This window comes from Balaenoptera acutorostrata, chromosome 15, assembly GCF_949987535.1.
Source record: "Balaenoptera acutorostrata chromosome 15, mBalAcu1.1, whole genome shotgun sequence".
NCBI lineage: Eukaryota > Metazoa > Chordata > Mammalia > Artiodactyla > Balaenopteridae > Balaenoptera > Balaenoptera acutorostrata.
In genome coordinates, this window is record NC_080078.1 from 39,207,328 (window position 1) to 39,230,104 (window position 22,777).

The 22,777-nt window shown below is 52.0% G+C and overlaps 1 long non-coding RNA gene and 1 other non-coding gene across 2 annotated transcripts in view; both read right to left on the minus strand.

Moving 5' to 3' along the window:
- LOC130704830 (uncharacterized) overlaps positions 1-21,013 on the minus strand; it is a 40,590-nt gene extending 19,577 nt beyond the window's left edge. Inside the window, exons 1-2 of the long non-coding RNA XR_009005322.1 lie at positions 20,883-21,013; positions 16,876-17,348 (exon numbers count right to left, since the gene is read on the minus strand). This is a non-coding gene — a long non-coding RNA (uncharacterized LOC130704830). The remainder of the gene's footprint in view (positions 1-16,875; positions 17,349-20,882) is intronic.
- On the minus strand, positions 11,235-11,338 carry LOC114237899 (U6 spliceosomal RNA). Its single transcript, XR_003623368.2, has one exon. It is a non-coding gene; the product is annotated as a U6 spliceosomal RNA (small nuclear RNA).
- Positions 21,014-22,777: the final 1,764 nt, after the last annotated feature.

Sequence of the window (22,777 nt, forward strand, 5' to 3'; positions counted from 1 at the left end):
CTGAGAAGAAGTCACGTGAAGATGGAGATGGGAGCCCCCAGAAGCTGGAAGAGGCTGGAAGGATCCTCCCCTGGAGCCTCTATCTTGGTCTGACTTCTGGCCTCCAGACTGTGAGAGGATGAGGGTCTGCTGTTTTCACCACCCAGGTTGTGGTGATTTGATCTGGCAGCCCCAGGACACTAGCACACCCACCATCCCGCTCTAGTGTGGGTGTGATGGGGGCGGCCCCCTCCCCAGGCTTCTTCCGACTTCTCTGGTCAGCCCTGGGGGCACACCCTTGGCCTCGGCTTCAATGGACCCACCCAAGCCAGAAGCAGAAACACCCCTCCTTTGATAACTTAGATGAAATGGACCAATTCCCCCAAAATCACAAACAACCAAACTCACCCAAAATGTAATAGATACTGAATAGTACTATAATTGTCAAAGACGTTGAATTTGCAGTTAAAACTATGGAAGAGAAATGTCCAGGCCCAGGTGGTTTTACTGATGAATTCTACCAAACATTTAAAGAAAAAGTAACACCAGTTCTACCTGATCTCTTCCAGAAAGTAGAAAAGGAGGGAACACTTCCGAGGTCAGCATTACCCAAACCAAAGCCAGAAAGGACAAACAAGAAAACCACAGACCAGCATCCCTCACAAAATAGAAAATGAGCCAGCAACCAAGTGGGCTCAGCTTCAAAATTTGAAAATCAAAAGACCAAATAAGAAAAACCATATAATCATATCAACAGATGAAGAAAAAACATTAGACAAAATTCAATATCTATTCATGATAAACAACAACCACCACCTCTCAGCAAATTGGAACAAGAACTTCCTGAAACTGACAAAGGGCATTTACACACCCACAGCCGCCCCTCTCCCCTGTGCCCCCCCTCAGTGGAGAAAGCCATACAGCGGTCTGGCTGGGAACCGACCCCTCTGTTCTGAGGAGCTGGGCAAGGGCGGGGAGGGGGCAGACAGTCCAGAAAAGGCAGGACGGCCACCACTGTCAGATGGGAGAAGCTGGCAGACAAGCTCCGTGTCCCAGACAGAGCATCACACAAAGGCCACCTCCCCCAGGGCAGGGGCCCCGGCCCAGGAGCCGCCCCTGTGTCCCAGGGTCTAGTGCTGAACCATGGTCAGGCCCAGGGTGGGCCTGCAGACGCCCCCGCCCCCTGGGGTCCTCAGAGGCTGGGTCTGAAGGGGCTGCACCCCTGGTGTGGTCGCCCCCAGGTCCAGGCTCAGCCCGGGTGTGCCCTCCCAGCGGCTCTCAGGTGGGGGACCCTGAAGGGGCGTCAACACGTCAGCAGGACCCCTAGGGACTGTCATAGGCGACAGCTGGAGGTAAGAGGCTGGCGCTAGGCCCTGAGGCCCCTCGAACTTGCAGGTTCACAGCTGACAGCGTCTAGGCCAGGCAGCCTCACCACGCATCATTCCAACATTTCAATAACTTCATGGGGATTTTCGTCCTCCTGAGGTGAGAGCTTGACAAGGCCTGTGTATTGGCCACAGGGCATCCCCCGGAGCCAGCCCCTCCAAGAAGGGCCTTGACGGGCCTGTGGCTTCAGACCCTGGCCTCACTTGGACTGATGTACAGCGCCCGCGGGCAGCGCTCAAGGACAGAGCTGGGCCGAGGGACACCGGCCTCCCAGCTCACGGCCCAATGTAGTGTAAATATTTGGTAGAATCGCAGTGAAGCAGCCTGGGCGTTCCTCCAGGGAGGTTTTTAAACCACTAACCTAATCTATTTCTTACAGGTCTTAGCTTCTGACAGTGAGAAAAGGCAAAGGAAAAAATAACAAATAACGAAAAGCACACAGATGTGAGTCTCCTGGTCTTGCTCACACAGGAGAGAAGGAACCCACCTCCTTCCTGGCTGTTTCCCAACCAAATGTGATTCAAACATCTCTCCTGATAACGCCGTTCCTGACAGATGTGGCAGCGGGGCCGGCGTGCTGCTCATGGCAACGGGGACCCTTGTCTCCAGGTCTCTGTCCTGTGCAGACGCCTCCAAACAGGAAGGCGGGGAATGCCCTGGCGGTCCCGCGGTCAGGATTCGGCCCCTGCAGGTGACCGGGCCTGCTCGGAGTCTGCACCTGCCCCCAGCCTGACCCCACGCAAACGACCGAGGAGACCCCAGACACATCCAGGCCCCCTACCCGGGCACATCCAGCTGCCGGCGACCCCCGCACATCATGTCCTACACCTGACCCTCAACCTGCTTCCCTGCCCCCCGCCCCCCACCCCACCCCCACTCCTTCCCCCCACAGCCCCCGCCCCCGCCGTTGCCGCCACCCTACCCAAAGCACGTCCCCCACCTCAGCTCCACCTGCCCAGCCTGAGCCCCTCCCTCATCCACTCACCAGCCCCCACCTCCCCATGGCCCCACATACGCTGCCCTCCCCGGGGGACCAGCCCGACAGCCGATCAGCGCAGAGCGAATCAACCGGACCCCGTCCCTTGAACGTACCCACCAGCTCGCTCGACTTCTCTTCCCTCATCTCTGAACGGGCGCCGGAGACCTCGTGCACAACCAGCAGGGAAGCAAGCCCACCACCTGCGAACAATCATACTCAGGCCTCCGCCTCCGAACCTCTCACCTTTCTGCTCAGGGCGCACGCAGGTGGGGAGGGGGCTCAGGGTGGGGGTCCCAGCAGAGAGAGGACGAGCCCCGCTGACCACAGCCCAGGCCCAAGTGGGGCCGAGACCCTACTGTGACCAGGGCCCTCAATGCGGGTGGGGCCTGCCACAGGATGTGAAAAAGGTGCTGGGACTCCTGTGATTAAGCTCACCAAGGGCTTCACGCCGCCCACCTGAGCCTGGTTGAGACGCCCACACACAAAGACTGCAGCCTCCACCTGTACTGCCCCGTGGGGCTAGCTGGGCGGGGCCTCACACCCACGGAGCTGAGAGATGATGGTAAACAGGTGTGGCTCAAGCCGCAGAACTGTGGAAATCTGTTACACAGCCACAGAAATCTAATTCAGTCACAAAGGAAGCATCAGCGAGTTCCATGAAGTAGAAATGTTATAGAACTGATCATAATGCAATAAGACCACAAGTTGTTAACAGTGTCAAAAAGCAGACAGAAAAAGACTTTCATGTAGAAAATTTTTTTTAAAACTATTAACTCTTGGATGAGTGGGGAAATACAACCAAAAGTATAGCATTTCTAAAAAAAAAATGACGTGAAAACACTACACATCAGAATCTATGAAATACATTTAAAGCACTAATCATAGAGCAACTCACAATATTAAACATTTTTATTTAAAAAGATGAAAACAAGTTAAATTCCCAACCCAAAAAAAGCTTAGAAAAAGAACTAAGTAAATCAATAGAGAACATAAGAGAGGAAATAATAAAAATGAGAAGAGGTATTACAGGGTAAAAAACAGAAAAAACATAATTATGATTAGTAAACCAAAATCCTAATTTTTAAATTAACAGAATAGGTCATCCATTAGTTAACTTAATTGAGAAAAGAGAAGAAAACAAAAAAAAAAAAAAAGAAATAATAAGAGGAGGACTTCCCTGGTGGCTCAGTGGTTAAGAATCCACCTGCCAATGCAGGGGACACGGGTTCGAGCCCTGGTCCGGGAAGATCCCACCTGCCGTGGAGCAACTAAGTCTGTGCACCACAACTACTGAGCCTGCGCTCTAGAGCCCGTGAGCCACAACTACTGAGCCCATGTGCCACAACTACTGAAGCCCACGCGCCTAGAGCTCATGCTCCATAGCAAGAGAAGCCACTGCAATGAGAAGCCCACACACCGCAACGAAGAGTAGCCCCCGCTCACCGCAACTAGAGAAAGCCTGCGCACAGCAATGAAGACCCAACACAGCCAAAAATAAAAATTAAAATTAATTAATTAATTAATTTTTAAAAAACTGGCCCTGTTAGAGATGGAAAACTTAGACCTATTTCCATGGAAGAAATAAAGTTACCAGGAAACACTCAGCCCCCTGTCCCCCCAAAAAAGCAATAGGCACAGGTAATTTCACAGATAAATTCTACCAAATCTTTAAGGACCAGATGGTCTTTTTTTTTTTTTTTGGAGTACAGTTGCTTTACAATGTTGTGTTAGTTTCTGCTGTACAGCAAAGTGAATCAGCTATACATATACATATATCCCCTCTTTTTTGGATTTCCTTCCCGTTTAGGTCACCACAGAGCAAGGGACCAGATGGTCTTAAAGCTTTACAAATTATCCCACAGCATTGAAGATGAGGGGGAAACTTTTATATTCTTTTTCTAAAGCAAGAAGAACATTGGTAACCTAACTATAATAAAGACAGTATGAAAGAAGACATTTACAAACCAATATCACTTATGAATATTGATGCAAAAGCACTAACTAAAACATTGCCCACCAGAATACAACCCCATACGAGGAAAATAAGACACCACAGCCAAGGGGGATTTATCCCAAGACTCCAAAGTTGCTTCACTATCAGACATTCCAGACATAAAATTCACTATATTGACAGATTTCAGGAGAAAAATCATGATTCTCTCCATAGGTGCAAAAAAAGCCCTGACAAAATTTAATGCCCGTTCCTGATAAAAATATAAACAGTAAGGAAAATAGATATTGATAGATACTTTCTTCACATAACAAAATATATATACCATTTCCTAAACCCATCACCCCCCTGAACAAGAGATGCTACTGTCAACACTGTACAGAGGCATTAGCCACTGCAATCAGACAAGAAAAATCAGTGAGGATCATAAGAACTGGAAAAGAAATGAAACTTTCTCTATTTGCAGAGGCTATGATCGTCTACCTGGAAAACCCTAGAGCAATGCTGTGCAATTAAACTTTTTGTGATGATGGAATGTTCCACATCCTCCATGTCCAAAACAGGACCACCAGCCACATGCAGCTATTGAGCTTTGAAATAGGGCTCCTGTGACTGAGGAACTGAGTATTTGGTTTCATTTCATTTTATTTTATGTGCACACATATTTTTTTTAACTTATTTATTTATCTTGGTTGCGTTGGGTCTTCGTTGCTGTTTGCGGGCTTCCTCTAGTTGCAGCGAGTGGGGGTTACTCTTTGTTGTGGTGTGCAGGCTTCTCACTGCAGTGGTTTCTCTTGTTGCGGAGCATGGGCTCTAGGTGCATGGGCTTCAGTAGTTGTGGCATGTGGGCTCAGTAGTTGTGGCTCACGGGCTCTAGAGCGCAGGCTCAGTAGTTGTGGCGCACGGCCTTAGTTGCTCCACAGCATGTGGGATCTTCCCAGACCAGGGTTCAAACCCGTGTCCCCTGCCTTGGCAGGCGGATTCTTAACCACTGTGCCACCAGGGAAGTCCCTGCACATATATTTTTATCAGCAATGGGCATTAAATTTTGTCAGGGCTTTTTTTGCACCTATGGAGAGAATCGTGATTTTTCTCCTGAAATCTGTCAATATAGTGAATTTTATGTATAGAATTTCTGATAGTGATGCAACTTCGGAGTCTTGGGATAAATCCCCCTTGGTTGGGGTGTTTTATTTTCCTTATATAGGGTTGTATTCTGATGGCCAATGTTTTGGTTAGTGCTTTTGCATCAGTATTCAACAGCTACAAGTGACTATCACATTGGACAGCAGGTCTGGCCATAGAGAATCAATGGGGAAAACGGACTCAAACAATAAGCAAGTTCACAAAGGCATGAAATTATCACACACAAATCCAGAGCTTCATGTCCACACAAAATAACCGGTACAGAAACCCCCATCAACATCAGACACCAAGAAGATGAAGCACTTTGGAATTAACCTAACAAGTGTGCAAAAGTCATTACTGGGACAATTAAAGAAATGTGAGTACAAATTGCAGATTAGAGAACACCTAGTATTGTATCGAGGTTAACATCCCGATATTGACTTATGCTTCGGTCGTAGGAGAATGAACGCCCCATGTTTAGGAAACACACCCCTGGAATATTTAGGGTTGAGGGGGGCACCATTATGCAACTTAATCTCTGAAGACAAACACAGGAAACATTGACTTTTGGGTGATCTGGGAGAAAGGCATGCAGGATTCACTGACCTATTTTTGCAACTTTTCTCTAAATGTGAGATCATTTCACAATAAAAAGTTAAAGAACTGAATTATAAATGCCACGCTCTATGACCTGGCACTTCCTTGCAGGAACTTGGGTCACACTTGTGCCTGTGAGCACAGCTTCTACGAAGAGCTTCTCTGTTATGTACAGACTTTCTACTACCTTCTAACATCATTAAATTATGTGCGTCCACACGGCAACCACATGGCGGCTCCTTACATCCACCAAAGAAGGGCCAGGCAGATGGAGACAACCCCCCACACAAAGACCACAGAAGGTGCAGAAGGGTGTGTGTGTGTGGAGGGCTCTGTGCACACAGAATGTCCCCAGGACACCGAGAAACGCGGGGTGGCCATCTGTCAGGAACTCGGAGCACTGGGGTGGGGAAAAAATTCATGTTTCAGTACATATCCCTAAAAATTAAATATTTTAAAACTTAAATAATTTTGATACTGTCAAATACAAGATGGTACAGCCGGAACCCTGCTATGGGCTGAATTGTGTCCCCCAAAATAGATGTTGACATCCTGACCCACAACATCTCAGTATGGGACCTTGTCTGGAAACAGGGTCTTTGCAGATGTAGTTAGTTAAGATGAGGTCTTACTGGAGCAGGGCGGCCCTAATCCACTAAGACTGGTGGCCTTCTAGGAGGAGGAGGCAAGACAGCCGTATGAAGACGGAGACCGATGGGGAATGCGTCCACAGGCCTGGACGCCAAGGGTTGCAGGCAGCACTAGAAGCTGGAAGAGGCAGGAGAAGCCTCCCCTGCAGCCTCAGAGGGAGCGGCCTGATCTGACTTCTGGCCTCCAGGCAGTCAGGGGACGCACTTCTGTGGTTTGAAGCCCCAAGCCTGTGTGTTAGGCAGCCCTGGGAAAAGTAACACAGACTCTGAAAGCAAACAGGCCTGAGCCCAAGGTGCCAACATCAGCCCATCAGCCAGCCTGCAAGCTCCGGCCCAGGAGCAAGGACACCCCCTCCCTGGTCCGTCCCTGTCACAGGATGTAGACTTGGCCCCACGGCTGTAGCCAGAAACCACCTCCGGCTTGTCAAGTGCAAACGTGGGCTCTTTCAAATGCTAATTGGGATGCGTAGGGGGCCCCCAAAAGGAAAAGAAATAATGGGCAAAGCAGGGCCCTAAAGGAGCTGTGAGGGGAGAGAAGGGACGGGAGGCAGACAGGAAGCAAGGACAAGGCAGACAGGGGGTCTGCACACACTGTGCCGCGTCTGTGCGCCGCCCGAGGGGGTGAGGTCCAGACCAGAGAGTGGGGGGGACGGCGACAAACAGCCCAGCAGAAAGTCTAGTGACTGCAGTGTCCGGCACAGGTAGGAACTGAGCTGCACCGACGTTTGCAGGGCGACCCCAGGTGACCAGCACTGCTAAGCAGAGTTGTGTCCACCAAGAGAGGACTTTGTCAGCCCCGGGTGTCACTGGGGGCGTCCACTCACCGGAGGAGCCAGGCAGGGCCCCGCTTCACATGCAGATGCCAGATGCAGGAGCAGATGCCGCGGCCAACACGCCTCACCCTGGTTCCACACATTAGTGTCCTAGCTGTGCCGACATGCTCACACACATACACACATGTGCACACGCACACTCCAGCTTTGAGGAGCCCTTCTGCCTCCTTATTCACTTACTCCTAGACCCGCTTTGCCCTTTCTAGATGGGATGGAACAAGGCAGGCATCCTCACCAGGGACAGGAGCCACAGAGCAGGCGTCCACGGCCGCAGGGCTGGGAGCGGTTACGCGCGGAGGACCGAGAACAGAGACGAGTGCTCTGAGCAGCAGGACGGGGGTTCCGCTGTTGAGGTAGCGAGTCTCTCACACGCAGAGGCAGAAATTCGAGGGAGGCTGTGGAGTTGGGCGGAATCGGGAGGCATATGGGTGTGAACTCACTTTCAATCCAAGTGTCTACAGACCAAAGTGCACAAACGTGTGTGTGCACGTTCACATGTTCCTTAGCTCCATCCAAGAGCACCTAGAGTACTTTCCAAATCCTACCTCTCACTGAAAGGCACCAGGCTCTGCAGAGTGGCCACGTCCAGGGCTGGGCGGGGACAGCAGAGCCTGAACACCTTCAGTCCAGAGAGTAAGGATAGACCCACAAAGAGGGGCTCCCACCGGCCAAGGCCCAGACTCTGGGGCAGGAGCATGAAATAGGACATCGAATGAATGAATGAATGGAGAGTCCGACGAGGGGCAAGACCTTTGGAGTTCTAAGGTTACGGCGGGGGAAAGAGGCATGGCGGACAGGGTGCTGATGGACCATCACAGTGAACGCTGCCAGAAACAAGCCACATGGAAATCACGCCCTCCCAATCCTGCATAGGTGCAAACGCGTGAACCCCCTGTCCTGAAGCAACATCAGACAGACCCAAACTGAGGTCCCCACGAGGCCATGGTCCCCGCTCTTCAAAAGCTGAAGGTCACCAAGTCCAGACAGAGGGGACGGAGATGTTCACATGCTGGCCTGTCCTCCAGGCCCACCATGCATCAAGACTGACACAGGGTCCACCCAGGTGGGCTTGGGGTGTGCTGACTTGTCATAGCATCTTCCCTTCCCAAAAGACCCTACAGCACAGATTAGCTTTTATGTTGAATTTGCTTTGGTTTTTCCCTAAGAACTTGGTGACCCTCCCTCAGCACAGAGACCATCCCAGAATCCAGGGGGAAGGACCCAGAGGGAAGACCTCAAGGACTTTTTGCTCCAGGCAAGACCTCTGCTCTCAGAGGGCAGACGCGGGAGGTCTGCCTTCGGAGCAAGTTCCTCCCTCCCAGGGGTGCAGCCAGAGCCACAGCTCCGGGCCAGGGCCAGGGTCAGCTCTCGACCAGCGCCGGTGTCAGCTCTCAGGGAGAAGGCCCTTCCTCTCTCCCCAGCCATCTGACCTACCCCAAATGGGCACCCCTCACAGTGTTTTCTAGGAAGCCATTTCTCCATCCTCTAGCTGGTCCCCTGCGGCATCGAATGGGACCCCTGAGGCACTGTCACCCTCACTATGGCCGGGGCGGGGGGGGCGGGGGGGGGGGACAAGGAACCTGGTGTGCTTTCCGGGCCGGTGACAATGAAAGCAGACCTCCCCTAAACCAGACGGCCCGCTCGGCCCCTCTGCCTGCGGGGACTCACCCCGCGTGGCCCAGGCTGGGGCTCCAGGCAGCAGCGCCTGCTGGTGGAGCCGCAGCTCCTCCTCCAGAGTGTGCCCCCCAGGCCCATCCTGCCTGCTCCGCACAGCTGCCTGGTGCAAGCTCGCTGCTTGTCTTCTCTGTGTGTATTTTCTCTGGAGCCCGACCCATGGGCTTTTCTGCATTCTCTTTGAGATAAAAATCAAAAACAAATCTTTAAAGACCATCTCCAAAAACCACAGAATGGCCTGGAATTAAATAAAAATAAAGCTTGTGGTTTTCCTTTCAGGAACTTCCTGCTTATCTGAAATGCACAGAGTCAGCAGCACCTCGGAGCCCGGATGGAGGTTCCCAGGGCCTCAGCCTTGGGATGGGGTCATCCCAGCAGGTGACTGGCCACCCTGTCCCAGTGTGCATCACGGGAGGGGGACAGTGGCCAGACCTGCTGGCCTAACGCCAATGTACACGTGTGTGCAGTCCACGTGGGGGCTAAAGAGTGTCCCCAAATATCCACATCCACCCTGATCTGTGCCCAGACTGTTCTGTGTTCTCTTATGAGATGGTCGGTCATGTGTGGGCACAGAAGAATAGCTCGGGAAGACAAAGTTTATTAGACTCAAGGGTCCTAGAGATGAGGCCACACATGCAGGGCCACAGGGAAGCACCCGAGTGGAAGCAGGAGCCAGGGGGAGGCCTAGGAGAGCCTTTATTAGTTCCGGGGGTGCTGGGGTTGTCCCCAGCTGTCTGGTCCCTCTTCCTGGGTGATTAAGGGCAAGGGGGAATGTTGGCACTGTGTGTGAGAGGTGGATAAGGAGGTGGTGTGGGGTCTGGAAGCAAGGTTTCTTAAGATGTCAAGACATCACAAGATACAGAAAATTGTAAAACATGATGAATACAACCTGAATATCAGGTTATGACATTATTTGGAAACGCGGTCCTTGCAGACGTAATAAAGTGAAGGATCTTTAAGATGAGATCATCCTGGATCAGGGTGGCCCTCAATCCAACGACTGGAGTCCTGACAGAGGAGAAACCACACGAAGATGGAGGCAGAGGCTGGAGTGACGCGGCCACAGCCCAGGGACACCTGGTGCCCCAGAGGCTGGACAAGCCCGGAAGGATCCTCCCCCTTCCAGCCCCCGAGAGCCTCCAGAGGCAGCGCAGCCCTGAGATACCTGAATCTCTGATTCAGGCTCCAGAATGCAAGAGAACCCCAGTTGGTGGTGATTTGTTGTTCCCTGAATCCGCGGTCCCAGAAACATTCCAAGGGATTTCGGCATCATTTTGAAACAGCCTTGAGAAACCAATAAAACTTTTGGTGGGTGCTGTTAGTCTGCCGAAACTGGCACCACAGAAGGAGAATCGGGAGGTTTTCACCTGGAAAGCCTGTCGTTTATGACCGGGTCCTTCTGACCGCGTCCCGCACCACAGGTTCCTCCCAGGCTCCAGGTAACACATACTAGGATCCGCCCACGTCTGAATACAGCACAAAAATCTCCCTTCCTGCAAGTGGAGAGCTTTCCCACACGATTCATTTTAAGATGCTGGGACACATGGGGGCGAGGCAGCTGAAACCTGCTCAAGATCTCTGCTGAATTCCACGTGGAATTTATGCGTATCTACTGATTGCCAGGAATAGATCTATCATACTAACGACTGCAGTCCTTAACAGCACTCACACACATCTAGTGGCAAGTAACAGAACTGCAAGAACACAGGTGAAAAGGAGAATCTGGCAGCTTTAGAAGCAGTCTTGTGCTCATCACAAAATTCCCACCTGTACTTGTCTCTCCCTACCCTGAAGATCACTCTCTTAGAATGTATATTCCACGCAGCCTTATCAGCCAGGAAGACTTTGTCATACTTTCTGATCCACAGTTAGTAGTGTGAAATAAAAATAAGTTTTATTTTTAGAAAATTATCCAAATGCAAACCATAACATAAAATTTAATGTGATTTTTCTTTCAGGCCATATTGTCTCAAAATCCTGACAGAGCCTCCTAGAGGTGGGGGCAGGGTACCCATCTGAAAATCACTCTTCTGGAAAAACTGACTTAATGATCATGAAAAGATATGGACTGCTTCACACACTTGCGTGTCATCCTTGCGCAGGGGCCGTGCTAACCTCTGTATCGTTCCAGTTTTAGTGCATGTGGTGCTGAAGCCAACACCGTGTGGAATTTAAAGAAACCGACACTCGCATGAATAACGCCAATGTCCGCGCCCCCTGTAACCAACAACTGCCTTAGGGGGCTTCCTCAATGGTGTTTCATCAGCTCCTCCAGACTGATCCAAGTCTTAGTTTTTGTGCAGAATAATCTTTCTTCCTTGTATTGATGCGGGAAGAAATAATAGTTGTTTTCACAATTCACCATCCATACACGGTAACAGAAGACAGTCGCCTATCAGAACACAGCTTTGCTAAAAGTGGCTGGTTGGGAGGCAAACTCCTAACTGTACTTGGACGGGACAGTGGGTTAACTTTGCCAAGAAGGAGAGTTTGAAAGAAAAGAAGAGACAGACAAGGAATCAGATTAATTTCTTTTGTGCAGCAAAATATTCTATCAGCTTACGGCTATAAAGTTCTAACAACTAACAAGTTTTACTGAAGAGAAGAAAGAAACCACACGCTGGCCAACATGGAGCCCAAGGCCCAAAGCTGTCTTAGACTTGAAGAGATTGGAGCAAAAGCAAAATCACTCGTGAAACAAAAGCAGAGAGGCTCAAAGGGAGCTGCACACATCAGTATTTTCAATGAATAAACATCCGCAGGCACCTGTTTGCTGGGAACCAAGAGAGAAGAGCAAAGACTTTAGAAAAAAGCGGGGAGTGAGGCGCAAGCCATGGGGACTAAAAGTCATCTAATTTTTTCTGGCTTCTTTCCAACGGTAAAACCTAATCCATCATTTTCTCTGGGTGAAAGCTCTTAATGAAAATTTAGAGAGTGCAACTGAAATTTAGAATTCTCCGGGGATTCTGCTGGGAAGATGTCTAACAGCAACACAAAACTCACCGCAGCCAAACCTGCCAAGAGAACAGACCACGTGGGAAGCCGTGGGGCTGTAACATGGCTCCCGGACCTCCGTGCCCCTCGCCACCACAGGAAACATCCTCCTCCTGCCGGGGAGGAGGGGGTGGCTCCTCCAAGACCCCAGTTTACAGCTCTCAGCTCGTGAAACCCTGTGGGAAGGGCCGGATGGAGAGAGGCGGCCTCTCAGCACCACACACTTGCACCCTTGACACCATCCCCCACTGTCCTCACTCGGACGGACGGGGAAGGAGTCTCGCTGGTCTCCCTCGTGCAACCATCACACCTGTCTAGTTCCAGACTTTTCCATCACCCAAAAATGAAACCCCACACCCATTAGCAGTCACTCCCCACCCCCTCCCCCAGCCCCTGGCACCCGCTGATCTGTTTCTGTCTCTCGATTTACCTGTTCTGGATGTTTCACACACAAGTGAACTCATGTCATGTATGTGGCCCTTTCTGTCTGGGCTCTTTCACTTAGAATAATGGTTTCAAGGTTCATCCGCATTGTAGTGGGTCAGCACTTCATTCCTTTTTACGGCTGGATGATGCCCCCTTGTACGGATGACCACATTCTGTTTATCCATCATTCGTCAATGGACACGGGCTGTTTCCACCTTACGGCTGCAGTGACTGTGCAGGAACGACCGTGGGCAGGCAGGTATCTGCTCAGGTGCCTGTTTTCAATTCTCTTGGGTGTGCACCCAGGAGTGGAGTTGCTGGGTCGCCTGGTAACTCTGTGCTTAACCTTCTGAGGAACCTCCAGACTGTTTCCAACAGCGGCTACACTGTTTTACATCCCCACCAGCCATGCACGAGGGTTCCAATTTCTCCACATCTATACCAGCACTTGTCATTTTGCATTTTTATTATAACCACCAGAGAGGGGGCAAATGGTATCTCGTGGTGGCTCCGATTTGCATTTTGCCAAGTATCTTTTCAGGTGCTTGTTGGCCATCTACCTATCTTCTCTGGGGAAGTGTTTGTGCATTTTTGAATGGGGTTGTCTTTCTCCTGTTTCCACTCGCCTTTCTGTAGCCCTGTATGTAGGAGGCTTGGGCGTGCAGGGTCCCGGTGCTCACGTGAGGCTCGCAAGGTCGTCCAGCATGCCCTCCAGTACACAGGCTGTGACCTTCAGTCAATGTTTGGAAACAGGGGGAGGGGTGATCTCAGCCTTTTAATGATCTCCTGGGTGTTCCCTTGTTAAGGATCTTTGATCAAAGGACATTATCATCCAGTATATTTTATATTTTATTTTCTCCTGGGAAGAAATGGATCCCAGTTATCCCAGAGCATAAGGAATGACCCAGAGGTCAGGTTGACACCTCAAGCCACGTAACGTAAGACAGCAGCCAGGGCTTCCATACCATTGAAACCCGAGCCCACTGCCACCTTCAATCCCGGAGAGGGTTTGAAGAACCAAAATTCAACTGAAAAAGCCAGAAAACACGTAGCGATACCAGATGTCACCATTAAGCTTACAATAGTGACAAATAATTTTTCTACCACTTCAAAGTTGTGTCACCACGTCCATTCCCTGCACCACGCGCTCAGTATCCCCTTAATTTTCTGCCTTTGATAAAGAGGCAATTCGGATTTGTTTCCAGAAAAGCAGGGCCCACATAATTCTCAACAGATGTACTCCAAGCACACGCGATGCTAGAGAGCCGTGTTAAAGCATTTTGCATCTTAACTCTCTTATGTTCTGGAGCGTCTCGCCCTGAAAAACCAGCATGATTTAAGGGAGCTCCCCGAAATTCAGAAAATATGTTCTTCTGTATCTACATGAAAATACGGGTATGACCTCTCACACTTGCAACCTGAACATTAGGTTTCCAATGATAAACATTCTAAATCATCTCAGCAAACCTCCACCCAGCACATCTGCACCTGGTTAGGGTGTGGCTTCCAGAAGGAGGGGCAGATGTCCTGCACGCAGGTTGCTCCCAGCTCCTCCTGAGGGCAGAGGTCACCAGAGCTGGCTGAGGCCCAGTGGCTCCTGTTGGTTCAGGTGATGGAGCCAATGGACTCGTGGTTCGCTCTGAGCGCCAAGGAGATGACAAGTTCAGGGTACGGTGGTAGCACACAGCAAATCCCCCTTTTGTTTCCTATGTGGGACATTTTGAACCGAATTTAAACCAAACACAGGAAAAAGCTAAAATTTTTTTCAGTTTTCTGACACGTGTAGCCCCCAAGACGATGACGCATCACCCGCCCTGTAGAAGGCATGCCCCTCCCTTCTCTACAACCCTTGCCTGTCTTCGCTGGGACCTCTCTTCTCACTCACCTTCCTGCCTGACAATGTTTTGTTTCTGATGAAAAGCCATCATTTGTCTGCCTAGGGGATCAATCTCCATCTTCCCACTCATTCTGGTGAGCTTTTGAGGGTGATGTCACACATAAAGGGAGGAGGGGCAGTCCCGGCTCCTGCCCTCACATCCCCATGCCCCCCCCACCCCCATCGCCTCACCCCACCTCCATGTCTGGCCAAGTTACGGAGCCTCTGTGGTGAAGGAGGCTGTAGGGTAGGAAATACCTTTTCCTTTACCCTCTCACATTCAGTGACTGAGGTGTGTGGACTAAACTGACAACAGATTTAACAGAAGAAAAAAGTTCATTCGTATGCACATGGGAGCCAAGAAAAGTAGCTGGCTCAGTAAATGGTTTCAATTAGATGCTTATATACCTAATTTAATAGGGGAAAGGGAGCCGGGAGAAAAGCCTTCCTACAGGAAAAACAAGTCTCTTTAGGAAAGACAAACGGGTTTTAAGAGAACAATCGAAACATAAGAAGGTATGTGATAGAAACATAAGAAGGTATGTGATAATGTCCCCGAGAAGGAACTTGGGATAGGATTTATTCACAGTATCCCCCCTGGGAGCAGACAGGCCCGACAGAAGGAATTTACGGCAGCCTTATTTCCCAGAAGTTGCTCTTATTCAGATGAGGGACGCATCAAAAAGGCCTCTTTCTGCATCTATTGATTCTCCAATGCCTTCAGCTCAAAATAAACCTCACGCCAAGGTGCTATATTGTGGCGTGGCATATCCTGATCCCCTTCACGGCCCTTAACCACACGTTTGCCCTGTCACCCAGCGCTGACCAAGTCCCCGGGGTCAGCAGGACTCGCTGCTGCACAGGTTCCATCTGCTCTTTCCTCCAAGACGAGGCCCAGCAGATCTTTTAAGGGCCACTCAATCTCCCACATGAGGGTGATTAAAACACCCAGTGAAGAAGGAACCAAGAAGGAAGTGTGGCCCCCACGGCAGCCTGGGAGCCCACTGTGGAGCAGAGGAGAGGAACCGTGTCGGGTCCTCACTCCAGGAAGCCGGTGACAGAGGTGAGGAAGCGGGTGGCTGGGCATGCCAGAGCCTCCCCCAACCCAGGCCGAGCCAGTGGCCCACGGTCCACGATACCCTAAGTACAGGTCACAAGAACACCCTCTGACAGAGACCCTTCAGCTGGCTGCTTCCTGGAACCCTGGCTATACCGATGCTGCTGAGCGGCTCGGATAAGCATCCTGCTCACATGCGCTGCCGCCCCGTCACCTCCAGCATCCCGTCTCTCCAGGGTTTATTCTTCCAGTGAAACCATGGTTGTGTTTAGAGCCTCTGATAAAGTTTTGCGACAATAACAAAAGACAAGATTTCTGTCCTGATACATCAGATATTCTTCCACTTGGAATAAGATGAATAAATTCCCCTCCCCTTCCAAAAAAAAATAAAGACACAAGCATTCTTAAATTCCTACACAAGACATGTGCTTGGAAATGCCTGAGACCCAAATATTTTGTCAATTCAGTATGTACTGGGGCACCAAAAAAGACCAAGCAGCGAGTCCTTTTATGATCCTCTAAATTATGTTTTGACTTTTGAGTTTACACACATCTTGTTTGTTTTTACACGGGACCCACGATATTCCTTCATATGTGTTTCTTTTCTAATACGAGAAAAACTAAGGAGATGAAATGGAATGTTATTACATTACAGTCCCACATGTTTCCACAGTCAAAGTCAGGTGGTTGGAAAGAATGGAGCTAGAACTGGTTCTATGGGATGGCGATCTGGCATCCTCTAGATGAGTCCCGGCAGTTAGCAGTAGCTCCAGGACCTGGTTCAGTCAAGGCTGAAAGGTCCATCATCATCATCATCATCACCGACATCATCATCACCATGACCAAAATCATTATCACCATCATCATCACCAATATCATCATCACCACTATCAGCACCATCATCATCATCATCACCATCATGATCATCATCACCACCATCATCATCATCATATCACCACCATCATCACCAACACCACCATGATCATCACCACCATCATCACCACCATCATCATCACCATCATCATCGTCGTCACCACCATCATCAGAATGACCTTGGGGTGACACTTACACAGCACTGACCATTAGCCCCTTCCATGATTTAATTTATCTAATCCTCACACCCTGTGGGGTTAACCCCAGTTCACAAGTGAGGAAACGAGGGCACAGAGAAGTTGAAGCCACACAGCCAGGAGGGAACAACACCAGAATGTGAACCCCAGCAGTCTGGCTCCAAAATAAGGTCCATCCCTGAAACACCAGACCATTTGTGAGCCCAACTCCCAGGGCACAGAAGGCTCCTGGGAGCATGGTCAGCAGGGGGCCATCCTGTTTTCCTTTCTCTTACCTCCCTCTGTTTCTGACACAGCGAGCTCTGAGCTCTCCAGCAGTGAAATGAGGTAGCCTGTGTCATGCACAACCAAAGCACCTCTGACCCTCACTAGGGAGGGAGAAATGAGGCGTGTGGATATTGAAATGGGAAGGTCTGGCTGTTCACCCATGGCTGAAGCAATCCAGATGAGCCCAACTCAACACCTGGTTTGCTTTTCTGAAGACAAACAACAAAAAGTTCAATTTCTGGGGGGCAGGGCTGGTTCTGTTTCTGCTTTAAATGCTAAGCAGATTCCTCGGCTGGGGAGGCCACGGGGCGAAGAGGTGCACACAGGTGGAGGGTCTGGAAGAAGCCGTGAGCCAACAGAAAAGAAGGGTCAGGAGACCGTCTCTCAAAGGCAGCAAGAACCTCTGCGACCACATCCTGCTGCCCGGGGCGGGGATGCCTCGGTGGGTCCTGCAGGTGGGAAGACTGCCCATCAGCTGTGCCTGAGGGACAACAAGAAACAGAGGCTCGTTAAGAACATTTATGAAAAGCCAGGAGCCTCGATCCTCACTCAGCATCCTCACTCATTAAGGACACGTCAGCAGAGAGTGGAGCCAAACATTATTTTTCTAGGAAGGAAACAGGCTTTTCCACAAACCAGTTGTCACCAGGACAATGAAGGGTAAGGCCGAGACTGCCATACGGTTCCAGGCTGCTCCCACCCCAAGTGCTGGGAAGGTGACAGGGACAGCCTGGAGTGGGCCCCCCACCTCCCAATCCAGCCCAATCCACTCAGCCCAGAGTATCCGCCAGCCCCTACAGTCACCACCTCGTCAGGGCACACACCCATGCTCCCCATCACCCCTCCTGCCTGCTCCCTGGGTAGCCTGGCCCTCAGCAGGAGCTGGTCACCCATGACTAGCACCATCGGGGGCCTCAGAGCCTCATGGGGATCCTGAGGGGCAAAGCAGGTGAAAGCAGTGGCTCAAGGCCCCGAGGCCAGAGTGAGGCCTCCCAGAAAAGCCAAAGGGGGAGTCTGAGGAGATGACAGCCTGAACTCACAATCCCATTAGCTCACCTGAGAGCAAGTCCAGCGGGGAGACAGCAGGCTGGTTGCCCACTGGATCCAGGGAACATGGGCTGAGCTGGGAGGACATGTGCTCCCCGGACAGAGCTCAGCCACCAGGACCAAGGAGTCCCTCACCAAAGCAGAGCCTCGGCTGCCCCTGAGATGAGGCCTCAGACCGGAGGGGCTGCAGGGCTCCTCACCAGGTGCTCCCACCAGATGCTCCACCAGATGCTCAAGGGTATTGGGCCTCCATCTCCCTCAGCCCTGCTTTGCTGTTGCTGCTTCTATGACACCACATTCTCTCCTGGCCCCGGGCTGCCATCCCCTCAGGCTCTCGCCCCTTCCCTCTCTCTTTCTCCCTTTGAGGAGGACAGGAAGGACCCTGTTCAGTGCCTCCAGCCCCTCTCAATCCTAGGGGAGGGAAGCAGGACATACAGAAAGGTCGTGGTCCGAGGAGCAGTCACCATCTCTCTGCCTAACCATGAGAAAAACATCTGACAAACCCCAGTTGAGGGGTACCCTACGAAATCCCTGACCAGCATACCTCAGAATGGTCAAGGCCATCAAAACTAAGCCAGATACTCTATCCCAGAGGAGCCCAGGAGATGTGAGGACCACACATCACGGGGGCCTGGCACAGGAAGAGAATGCTACTAAACACCGTGTTGGTGTTGGTTCATAACTGTGATGAGCGCACCTCACGAGCGTAAAGGTTAGTGACGGGGGGTGCGCAGGGCAGGGGACACACAGGGACTCTGTCCTTTCTGCTCAGTTTTTCTGTAAACCTAAATCTGCTCTAAAAAAGTTTTAATTAAGTTTATAATTATTTTTTTTTAAGTAGCAAGATGTCCCCACAATCACAGCAGCCCAGTCTCTCTATAGACCCTGAAAGGTGAAAGGACCAGGACCCTCACGATCACCCAGTCTCTGACACAGATGGTGTCCTCTGGGAATCTCATATATCTGGGCCTCAGCAAGACTGACAGGCAGAGTAACCTTGATTACAAATCAGATTTCCACAAGCTCATTTCTCCTCATAAAATTATACTAAATATTTTATGACTGACCCTCCTTATCTTCAACAAAAGGAATCAAAAAGCAGCAAATCAATGGGGACAGAACACCAGAAAGGGCGTGAGTCAACTATACGTGGTTCACGAGGTGGGTCCAGGGTCATAGGGCTGCAAAGAACTATATGTTCTCACCCCTGACCTCTTGAAAGGGTACAGTGGGATATTCCAGAGGCTATGTACCTGACAGGCAAAGTCAGAACCGACTCAGCAGAAGCAGAGCCAAGAATGCAGCTCCTTTAAGAGATCTGGGGCTTCCCTGGTGGCGCAGTGGTTGAGAGTCTGCCTGCCAATTCAGGGGACATGGGTTCGAGCCCTGGTCTGGGAAGATCCCACATGCCACGGAGCAACTAGGCCCATGAGCCACAACTACTGAGCCTGCGCGTCTGGAGCTTGTGCTCCGCAACGAGAGAGGCTGCGATAGTGAGAGGCCCGCGCACCGCGATGAAGAGTGACCCCCACTCACCGCAACTAGAGAAAGCCCTCGCACAGAAACAAAGACCCAACACAGCCAAAAATGATAAAAATTAATTATTTTTTTTTAAAAAGAGATCTGCACAAACGTAAAACGATGGGAAAATAATGCTGTTTTTCTTTAAAACGTGATGTTTACATGTAGCGGATTTATTAAGGAGAGTTAAGGGGTCCTGAGACCGAATTTGAAAGCTAGGTCCGGTGTTTGCAACGTAGGGAGGTGATTGCATGGGCCTGTGGCTCCACCTAGTGCCAGGCAGGGGACACGGGTGGGCCAGCCAGCTCACCGAGGATGGAGCCGCCTGACACCACCACACAAAGTCGTGGAGATTCAGGAGGTGTCTTTTTGGGATTTGGGCGAATGTAACATGAAACTCTGTCCTGGCAGGGCTGCTGGGACCCTCCTCCGAGATGCAGCTCCACAGACCTCGGCACAAGACCGGCTCAGAGCCTCCAGACACCACGGGGAGCACTCTCACCATGCCATTGACGCATGTGCCCGTTAGAGATGGAGCCCCAGAAGGTGGGACTTCGCTACCTGCACAACCCAGGCCCTGCCCAGGACCAGGCCAGGGGGCTCAAGGAGGGAGGGGCTGTGGAGGAACAAGGAGAGGCAGCCTCCAAGTTAGAACTCAGGGACTCACCAACGTAGGGTGGAAGTGGGGTCCCCGTGGGTGTTGAGCAGCCACCCTAGCCTCCACCCCCCAGACGCCACAACTACTCCCAGTGGGAACCGCCATCTACACCCTAGCAGATGGTGGTGGGGCAAGATTGGATGTGGATCCCAGGAGACCAGCTTCACAGGTGTGCAAAAGGTCACGGCTCCTTTGCTGTGCCTTGATTCACCAAATTTTGTCTCCAACACGCCCCTCCCCCTCCCTGCAATCCTGCCCTACTTGCTGTCCAAGCCACAGGCCACCGGGACAGCGCCCAAGTCCTTAACTGACTCATGCTGGAATACAAGCTTTGTCCACTGTCACCTGTCTTCCCAGCCTGTAAGTTTTACACAAAACTGCCTGGTGTCCACTCCATGACACACCTCAAAACGCACCTGGAACAATAATTAAGTGGCTAGCTCAGGTTTCCAGAACAGCCCTTTAGGAGGGAGGGAGGGTGTCCCTCAAGAGGGGCAACGTGGGGAGGGGAGACTTGAGAGGGAGGACCTGAGGAATGGTCCTGAGAGGGGGGGACCAGCGAGAGGGGACATGGTTGGGGGGACATGGGTGGGGGGACCTGAGAGGGAGGACCTGAGAGGAGGGACCTGAGACAGGGGAACCTGAGAGGGGGGACATGGGTCAGGCAGAGGCACCCTGCCGGCTCTGTCGCCTGACTCTAACATCGCCCCTTTTTTCACGGAGTCCCGCGGCCGGTCACGCTCACCAATGCCGCCGTGAGGGTGTCCGGTCCCCTCAAAGGTCACCTACCATAACTTGACAGGAGCCTGGGAAGCCAGATCAAGGGAACACCTGAGAGTCACAGACGTGACAACACCGGTTCCCTCCACGCCACACTTCCGCCCTGATGACGCCATCGCCCGGCTCCAAGATGGCTGCGCCACGCACGACGTCGTAACAAGAGGCCCCGCCCCTCAGCCGGGGGCGGGCCCCTGAGCGCCCCGCCCCCTCCGCGCTTCGACCCGGAAGGGATCTCCCAAGGCGGCAGCGAGCTTCCAGTGCCGCAGGCAGTTGAAAAAAGGATAGCGGCGGGGATCGCGGACCCGCCCAGGGTTTGGCGGCCCGGAACCTCCTGCAGGGCCTTCCCGCGCGGAGCCGTACAGTACTTTCTTCATGATAAACACCCCACGTTAACACCAGTAAGAGCGCCGGAAACCCTTGTTTGGCTCAAGCTTGCTATATAAATGGGCCGTCAGCCTCCGTGCTAGGAGTCCTCGTCCAGTAAGGACTTTTGATAACGACATCTGTCGCGCGGGGTTTCCTGCCGAAATCCCGGCCGTGAGGGGAAGCCCACTGACCCTGCTCTGCGGTCCCGGCGGCCGAGCGGCCAGGGCCCCGCGGTGCGTGGGCTCCTCCCGAAGCCGAGTCCCAAGAGCAGATTCGTCCTGGGTGAACCCGAGCAGCGAGCCTGGCACACGCTGGGGCCGTGAGCTTAGGCGGGTACAGGCCCTGGGCCTGTTCCTGAGCCTCGGAGTCCCGAGATACAGACCATGTGCGTCTTCCTGTTCCACATGATGGCAGAAGCCAGCATCACAGGAGGACTGGAGCGGCGGGGAAGGAGATGGAGTCACCTGTGGACTGCAGAGCCATTAGAATAAACCACTTAACCAGAGTCACTTCCCTGAGACTTTATGACTCAGAGCTTGTGCCAACTAGAGCCCATTATTCCCTGGAATCATTTGTTGTATATTTTGCATATTGAGTCTAACAGCTTAAATTATTTTTGAAAATCGTTTTCAAACATTCAAAGATTATCCAAGAACTACCTAGTTTTTTGTGAGCTCTGTTTAACTGGGTGAAATAAAGCTTCTTTGGTATCTTCCAGTCCCCGTGTTCGCCTCTGCTGGTTTTGTTTCCAGGAACAGGAAACAAGTAGGCACGTCCCCCGGGGCCACTGTCTCTGTGCCTCAGGAGGGGGTCAGCCTGTTGTAACCCCAAGGGTCCCATGCCCACCCTGGGATGGAGTGCTGGCAGGCTGGGCCCCCGCCAGGCCTGGGTCCTGCAGCGTGGAACACTTGTCTTTTAGTTTCCTCACTGGAGACCAGGCCAGTTGTATGTAGGGTCTGACCTCCCCAAGGTCTGAAGCGAAGCTGCAGACACGGGGGAGGTGGTCTCACTCAGGCCTCATCACGCCTGCACGTGGGGCCGGATCTGCCCGGGCAGGGCACTCCATTGCTGGGGCACCATGTGGAAGAGAGCCCTGGTCTCAGGAGGACCCTGAGCAGGGAGCTGACAGCAGCCTGGGTGGCGCTGGGTCACCAGCATGCCCAGAAGGGACCAGGTGAGAGGCCGGCCTCAGCTCTGGCCCCTGCCCAGCAAGGCCACGGGTTGGAGTGGCATTGGGACAGCACCAGGCTGCAGGTCCCATCTGGTGGGGACATTTCCTGCCCCTGCTCCCTGAGCCCTCCTTGGGGACCCTGCCCAGAATGGGTCAGAGTACCCCATACACACCACTGTCTGATTCTTCCTGAGCACTAAACCTAGCACAAGGGGGACCCTGCCTCAGGGTCTCACCGCACCTCCCCCCATGCCCGCCCTGTCCCCAGGAGCCCAGCCCACACCCCCGCCCCAGACAGGAGCCCTGCAGGTGTGGGGCCTGGAGCAGCCGTTTCTAGGCCAGTCAGGAGCCCTGTTGGTTCTCACCA